Genomic DNA, 6,780 nt, shown 5'->3' on the forward strand with positions numbered 1-6,780 from the left:
TCTCCTCTATCTTCTGAGGTCCTTAACCATCTCCCTGAGAAAAGTAGACAGTAAAAGCCAAAATAGACTAAATATAGCCTGAATGATCCTAAAAACCCCTCGAAGGAGATAATAAAGAACCTAAAGCAGACGGTATCCTACTGCAAGGGTGGTCTTAAGAATCCAAAAGAGGTTGCTCAGAAGAGATAGATGTATCCCAACCTCTATTGCTCTCGTGTAAAGCCTTTTTTCCACCGCATCTAGTTCTTCAGTCTGATCTAAGCTGGGTTCTTCTCTGTTTCTCTTCTACTTATGTTTCGTGGATAAACAATCACAGCAAAGTTTTCTCAGATCAAATGCAATAGAAGTTGTTGAGTGCAAAAGTGCAGATAGTAGTACAAGGTAATATTTACTTACATATGCATGTAAGTGTGCCACATAGCAGCGAGAACCTATAGCCTGATGAAACTTGACTTTATAGTGGTTCTGCTTGTTCTTTTCACATATTTCCTACAAGAGAATGAACATGTCAGATTAGATCATAGGTTCAATATGCGAAGATCCTTTGCAAACTGTTGGCACTTGCTATCGGTCGCAAGAAAGCCAACAGGGGTGAACAGTGTGGACAGTAGGGTTACGCGTGAGATGGCAAACAGCTCTATTTTCTCTGGCCTCTCACGGGCACTGTGCGGGGGTATTTATAGGTACCTGAACGCCCAGCGCCCTGTGTTAAGGACGCATGTGCCCTCAGCTACCTAGGTTATCCCCAGAATATTCCCATAAAGCAGGGTTACAGACTGTAATTACAGGGATGCCTTTACAAATTAGGCCCGTAACACGCGGCGGCCACGCAGGGCCCGTTACAATGGGCCGGATCGCACGTGGGCCTCTGAGCTGGCCGTGGCCGCACTGTGGGATGCCTTCGTCGCCGGTCTTCGTCTGGTGCCGATCAAGCGAAGGGTGTCCCTGCCTGCTTTGTCTGTCAAAGCCGCGGCTAAGCAGCGGAGACTTCGAGCGAAGGGTGGCGTTTCTGCCTTCACTCCAACATCTGCCCTCCGAGGGACCAGTTCGACAAAGTCACCTGGTGCCGAAGACGTCGCTAGATGGCGGAGACGTTGCCCTCGCTCGAAGTGGTTCCGCGGGGGTTTTTGATGTGACCGTTGATTGACCGCGTACTGTTGGATTGCGGGTTTCCCGAAGCGCCACGCTCTGTTGGATTGCGGGTTTCCCGAAGAGCCGCGCCCTGCCTATAAAAGGGGGCGGGGGCCGGCGCTTTTTGAACTTTACTTTTGTGCGCTCCGCGAAAACCCTAGCCGCCCGTCGTCTTGCTGCTCGTCTGCCCGTCGTGCTCTTGTTCGCCGGAGATCTAGCGCGAGTGAAGCAGACTGCCCGCCGCCGCCGACGGTACGTAGCGATGCCGTCTTCCTCTTCTTCCGCTGCCGCTACGCCGCCGGCCGGTTCCTCGCCGCCGGCCGCCGCCTCGTCGGAGGAGACGCTGAGCAGTTTGATGCCGGAGGAGTTGCGCGCCGGCGATTCCGTTGATTTCGGCGTGTCGCGAATGTCATCGGCCCGTGTGGAGGACATGCAGCGTTTGGGCTACTTCGGCGGCGGAGTTGCCCGTGCCCCGGGGACGGAGAAAGTCCCCGAGCCGGAGGGCGAGTTGGTTGTTTTCGAGGCGTTTTTCGCCGCCGGTCTCCGCTTGCCTGCGCATCGGTTTGTTGGCGAAGTCCTGCGCAGGTTCAACGTGCAAATACATCAGCTGACGCCGAATGCTGTGGTGGCCCTGTCGAAGTATGTATGGGCGACGACTTCGTATGGCGGACAGCCATCGGTCGAAGTTTTTGCGAAGCATTATTGTTTACACTGGCAGAAGAGGATGATCGAGGACGAAGTTGCTCAATTTGGGTCCTGCACATTCACGCCGAAGACCGGCAAGACCACGATGCCAGTAGTCGAGTTGGTCCCTTGCGCCCGCAACAAGTGGGGCAACTGGAACAAATTTTGGTTTTACGTTGCTGAGGGTACCGTCGAAGGCCACGAGGGACTTCCCGTGTCCGAGATGTGCTCTCATTTTTACTCGGCGACCCGCCCTTTGAAGTGGCGGAGGATGATGTGGACGAAGGGGCCCTTCGGAGTGCCGCCGGCCAGAGCAGTGGGCGCGACTTGGTTGAAGAGTTTGTGGCGTACGGGGTATGGCCCTTGGCGCATGGTTGGGCGTTGGGCGAAGTATGCCCTCGCCAGATGCCTTTCCGTGGTGGAGAGATGGTGCGGAGTCCCGCCTTCGCGCTTAATCTGCGAAACCGTGATCCGGCCGCCTTCGTGCGTGAAGCTGAGGATGAGGCGGTGCGGCTTGTTGGGCGTTATGTGCCGAGGACCGAGGGCCAGCGCAGCTGGGAGATCCGCGGGTCGAATGACCGTTTGAATAGGGTCTTCGAATTGAACCAACTGCCATATGACGGCTATCCTGGTCAAGACGACGCGGACCGCCGGGGGAAGAAACCGGTGGTGGAGACGAAAGACGACCCTGCGCCGGCGGCCGCCCCATCCTCTAAGAAGAGGAGACTAGGTACTACCATGGGAGGACTTGGGGTTTCCGATGGGTTTGCTAGAGAGTTGATGAGGACATGCGCGGCCCCGGGGGAAAGGATGTCTTCGCCCGAGCTCCGGGAGTCTTCGGCTCGGATGCTGAAGGTTACCGGGGGTTGCTGGCCTAGGGATGTTCCTATCCCCCGCGCGGCCAGCGGGGACGTTTTTACATCTCGCATGGTTCGCAAATGGAGAGTTTTTCCTTACGGGCGGAATATCGGTGCTGTTGTGTGGGCAGTGATGGACAAGGATCGCCAAGGGGCGGCGCAAAAATGCCAGGGGGCTGTCAGGCTGCATGAAGCTAGGCCGAAGAGGCAGCGGGGGGCTGCGAAGGCTGCGGCCTCCGGCGGAGGCAAGCCGCCGCTGGCGGCGAAGTCAGGCGCCTCTGCACCTAGCAAGGCGCCGGAGGCAACGGCGGGCGCCGGAGGCTACAAATCAACGAAGGTGGTGCCGCCGGCCAGCGGAGTGGCGGAGGCTTCGAAGGCGGCCCGAGCGTTGCCGTTGTCGGGCAAACGTGTTGCCGACTTCGGCACCGATATTTCTGTGGACGACTATCTTGGTGGTAAGTCGTTGGCTTATTATTATTATTATTGTTATTTTTTTAATCCGTTGATGTGTTGCAGGGTCGGACGAGGGCCAGCTTGCTATAGTTGCGCCTGGCGCGGCGATCGCGACGGCTGCCATAGTGCCGAAGGCGAGGGGCGAGGCTCTTGGCGCCGGAGGCGAGGTGTCGGCCCTTGCGGTGGTCAGGGACGAGGCGGGCACAGCGACCCGCCGGCTGAAGGGAGTGACGGAGGCGCTGAGTCAGGCGACGGAGGCGCTGAGTCAGGTCCGCTGAGCCATACTCTCTCCCCCACCTCGTTCTTTTGGGGCAATGACCTTACGTGTGCTCTGCAGGTGGCTGACTTTGCCAGCCGTACTGCGTCGGGGGCCCTCACGGCGGCTGTGACTGCCGAAGTCGAGAGACTTCGGACGCAACATGCTGACGCTGTCCGTGAGAAATCGGCCTCCGACAGCAAGTGCCGTAAGCTGACGGACAAGGTGGCCGCCCTGGAGAGGGAGAAGGCTGACCTCCGGCGCCAACTGGCGGCGGAGAGGAGGGAGGCTAACGAGGCCATTGCCAAGGAGCAGGCTGCGCAGGCGGAAGCCAAACTGGCGCGGGCGGAGGGCAATCTTGCCAAGGAGCTCGCCGAACATCTGCAGGAGCGGCTCACCGTCCTGGAGAGCCGCGCGAAGGGGGCCGAGGCCGCGATGCGTGCGGAGGCTGAACGGACGCGCACGCAGCTTATGGATACATATCGTGAGCTGGGTGCGCGGACCGGTGACTTCGAGGTGCCGGACCGAGAGCCCGGGCTTCGTTATCCGCAATGGGTGCAGGAGGAGCTGCAGGAACTCCCCACTGTCGTGGGGGGGTTCATGTCGTACGCCTCCCTGGTCACCTGCGAGGGGGCGATGAACGCACTCTCCCGCGAAGGGTGCCGGCACTTCGAGGTCTTCGACCAGGCAGATGAAGATTTTGAGCGAGATGTCTACAAGGTCGAAGACCCCGTCGTGAAGGAGTCTGTCGGGGCCCTCTATGACCGGATGTGGGGTCCGCACGGTCGGGAGGTGGTCAGGGAGCGGGCCGAGACTGCGAGGGCTCAGGTAAGGTTGTTTGTTTGGCGTTTGCTGTATGCGGGCTGTGCGTGTGTTTGCTTAATTTTGTGTGTTTTGTCTTAGGCAGCGCGTGGCGAGCGGGTGGACGACTTCGGGGCGCTGAACAGCGCGCTGCCTGACCCGGAGCCGACCCCTGCGGAGGCCGTGTCTGGGGTCGCCCTGGAGCCAACCCCGGAGACCGCGACAATCGCGACGGCTGCCCCTACATCTGCTGCGGCCGGCGAGGACCTGCCCCCAAAGGTGGCCGAAGGCGCCCCTGATACCCCCGCGGCTGCTGTGCCGAGTGCTGAAGATCCCGCGGCGGAAACAACGGCGGAAGCGGTGGCGGAGGCAACGGCGGAGGCTCCCGCAGCGTCAGGGCCTTCGCAGGTGGCGTAGAGGGTGTATAGGGTTGGGGAATTTTGGATATTTTGCTGAATTTTGGTTGCTGCGCAGGTTCAAGATTTTGGGCCTGCGCACGCAACCGCTACTACTGAATTTTTGGCGGCTTCGACCGCGGAAGGTGGTAATGGATATGGTGAATCTGCATCTGAGTTTTTTGATTTTACTGACTCTGGGAGCTCGGTTGAGTGGACTGAGGAGTCGTTGGAGGAGGACTTGGATTATTTTGCGGCCTTGGATGTGGCTGCGGCGGAGGCTACGCCATACGCCGCGGACGCGCCAGACGTGCCAGGCACTAGCACCGGGCGCCGACGACGAAGGGCGGTTGCAAAGCGTAGGGTTAGCACGGAGGAAGGGGCTCGGCTTCGTGTGAGTAGGGCTGGTCGGCAAGAACTGTTGTCTTTGCCGGCCGCCGCGAGTACAGGGGAAGGGGAACTGCGAAGTCTTTTTGCGGGTGAGGAGCTTAGGATAATGTTATTTAATTATAGGGAGATGGGAATTATTCCTAAGGTTGAGCCGATGTAGAGTGTGGCGCCCTCGCTTGTATATGTGTAAAGGCTTGTACGATGAAGTTGTGTGCCCTCGCTTGCCTGTGCTTGCGAAGGCGTTGTGTACTTTGTCTGGTATGTTTTGTTATGCTGTGCTGGTGTGGTTATAGTTGGTCTTAACGCGGATGGTTTGATGTTGTCGTTTCTACTTTTGTTGTACTAGTTCAGCTGTGCCTTTTAGGCGGCTTCTGCGTGGATAGTCTTCGCGGTAGACTTCGGGTTTTTTCGCACTTGTTGTGCTATTCCGGCTGCACCCTTAGGCGACTTCTGCGCAGATAGTCTTCGCGATAGACTTCGTGTTTTTTCGCACTTGTTGTGCTGGTCCGGCTGCACCCTTAGGCGACTTCTGCGCGGATGGTCTTCGCGATAGACTTCGTGTTTTTTTCGCACTTGTTGTGCTGGTCCGGCTGCACCCTTAGGCGACTTCTGCGCGGATGGTCTTCGCGATAGACTTCGTGTTTTTTTCGCGCTTGTTGTGCTATTCCGGCTGCACCCTTAGGCGACTTTTGCGCGGATGGTCTTCGCGATAGACTTCGTGTTTTTCCGCACTTGTTGTGCTATTCCGGCTGCACCCTTAGGCGACTTTTGCGCGGATAGTCTTCGCGATAGACTTCGTGTTTTTCCGCACTTGTTGTGCTATTCCGGCTGCACTCTTAGGCGACTTTTGCGCGGATTTGTCGCACGCGAGGGTGGCTAGCGCTTAGCCTCGCGGTGACCTCGAATTGGTCGAATGTCGAAGACCGTCGTCGCGGTCTTTTTTCGACGCATGTTTTTGCGGGGGATTTTTCACACATATATTACATGGCTCCGCCTCGTTAAAAACCTCACCCCCCGGGAGGAAAAGAGTGCGGGCCGGTACAAGATTGTTTTTTGGCGAGTTACAAGGGTGAAATCAGCCCTAATGAGTCAAACAAAAAATTTGCGAAGGTTGTCGATGTTCCAGGAGTGCTCCAGGTCCTCGCCGTTTGGCGTTGTGAGCCTGTAAGCGCTGGGGGAAGCTTTTGTCTTGACTATAAAGGGGCCCTCCCACTTGGGCTCCAGCTTGCCCCTGGACTCCGTCCGAGCTGTTCGGACGAGTACGAGGTCCCCCTCGCTGAACTCCCTCGGGATGACTACGTGGTCGCGCCATGCTTTGGTCTGGGCTTGGTATTTGTTTAGGGCGTGTAGGGCGAAGACCCGGTCTCCGTCAATGAGATCTTTTGAAGTTGGCTCGTCCACGTCGGGGACGGCTGACGGAACTGTACGCGGGGACCCATGCTTTATTTCTTGCGGGGTCATGGCCTCCGATCCGTAAAGAAGGCGGAAAGGAGTGAACCCAGTCGCCCTGCACTCAGTTGTGTTTAGCGCCCAGACTGCCTCCGGTAGCAATTCGGTCCATCTGCCTTTTTTTCATCGAGGAGCATCTTCTTGACAGTTGTGAAGATTTTCCCATTAGCGCGCTCCACGACCCCGTTGGATTGCGGATGATAGACTGAAGCGAAGGCAAGCTTGGTGCCGATGGAGAAACAAAAATCCTTGAAATCTTGGCTGTCAAACTGCTTGCCGTTGTCAACTGTTAGCTTGGACGGTACTCCGAAGCGGCAAACAATGTTTTGCCAGAAGAATTTCTGGGCAGTCTTTGATGTTATTG

The sequence above is a fragment of the Zea mays genome, chromosome 5 (genome assembly GCF_902167145.1).
Source record: "Zea mays cultivar B73 chromosome 5, Zm-B73-REFERENCE-NAM-5.0, whole genome shotgun sequence".
Classification (NCBI taxonomy): domain Eukaryota; kingdom Viridiplantae; phylum Streptophyta; class Magnoliopsida; order Poales; family Poaceae; genus Zea; species Zea mays.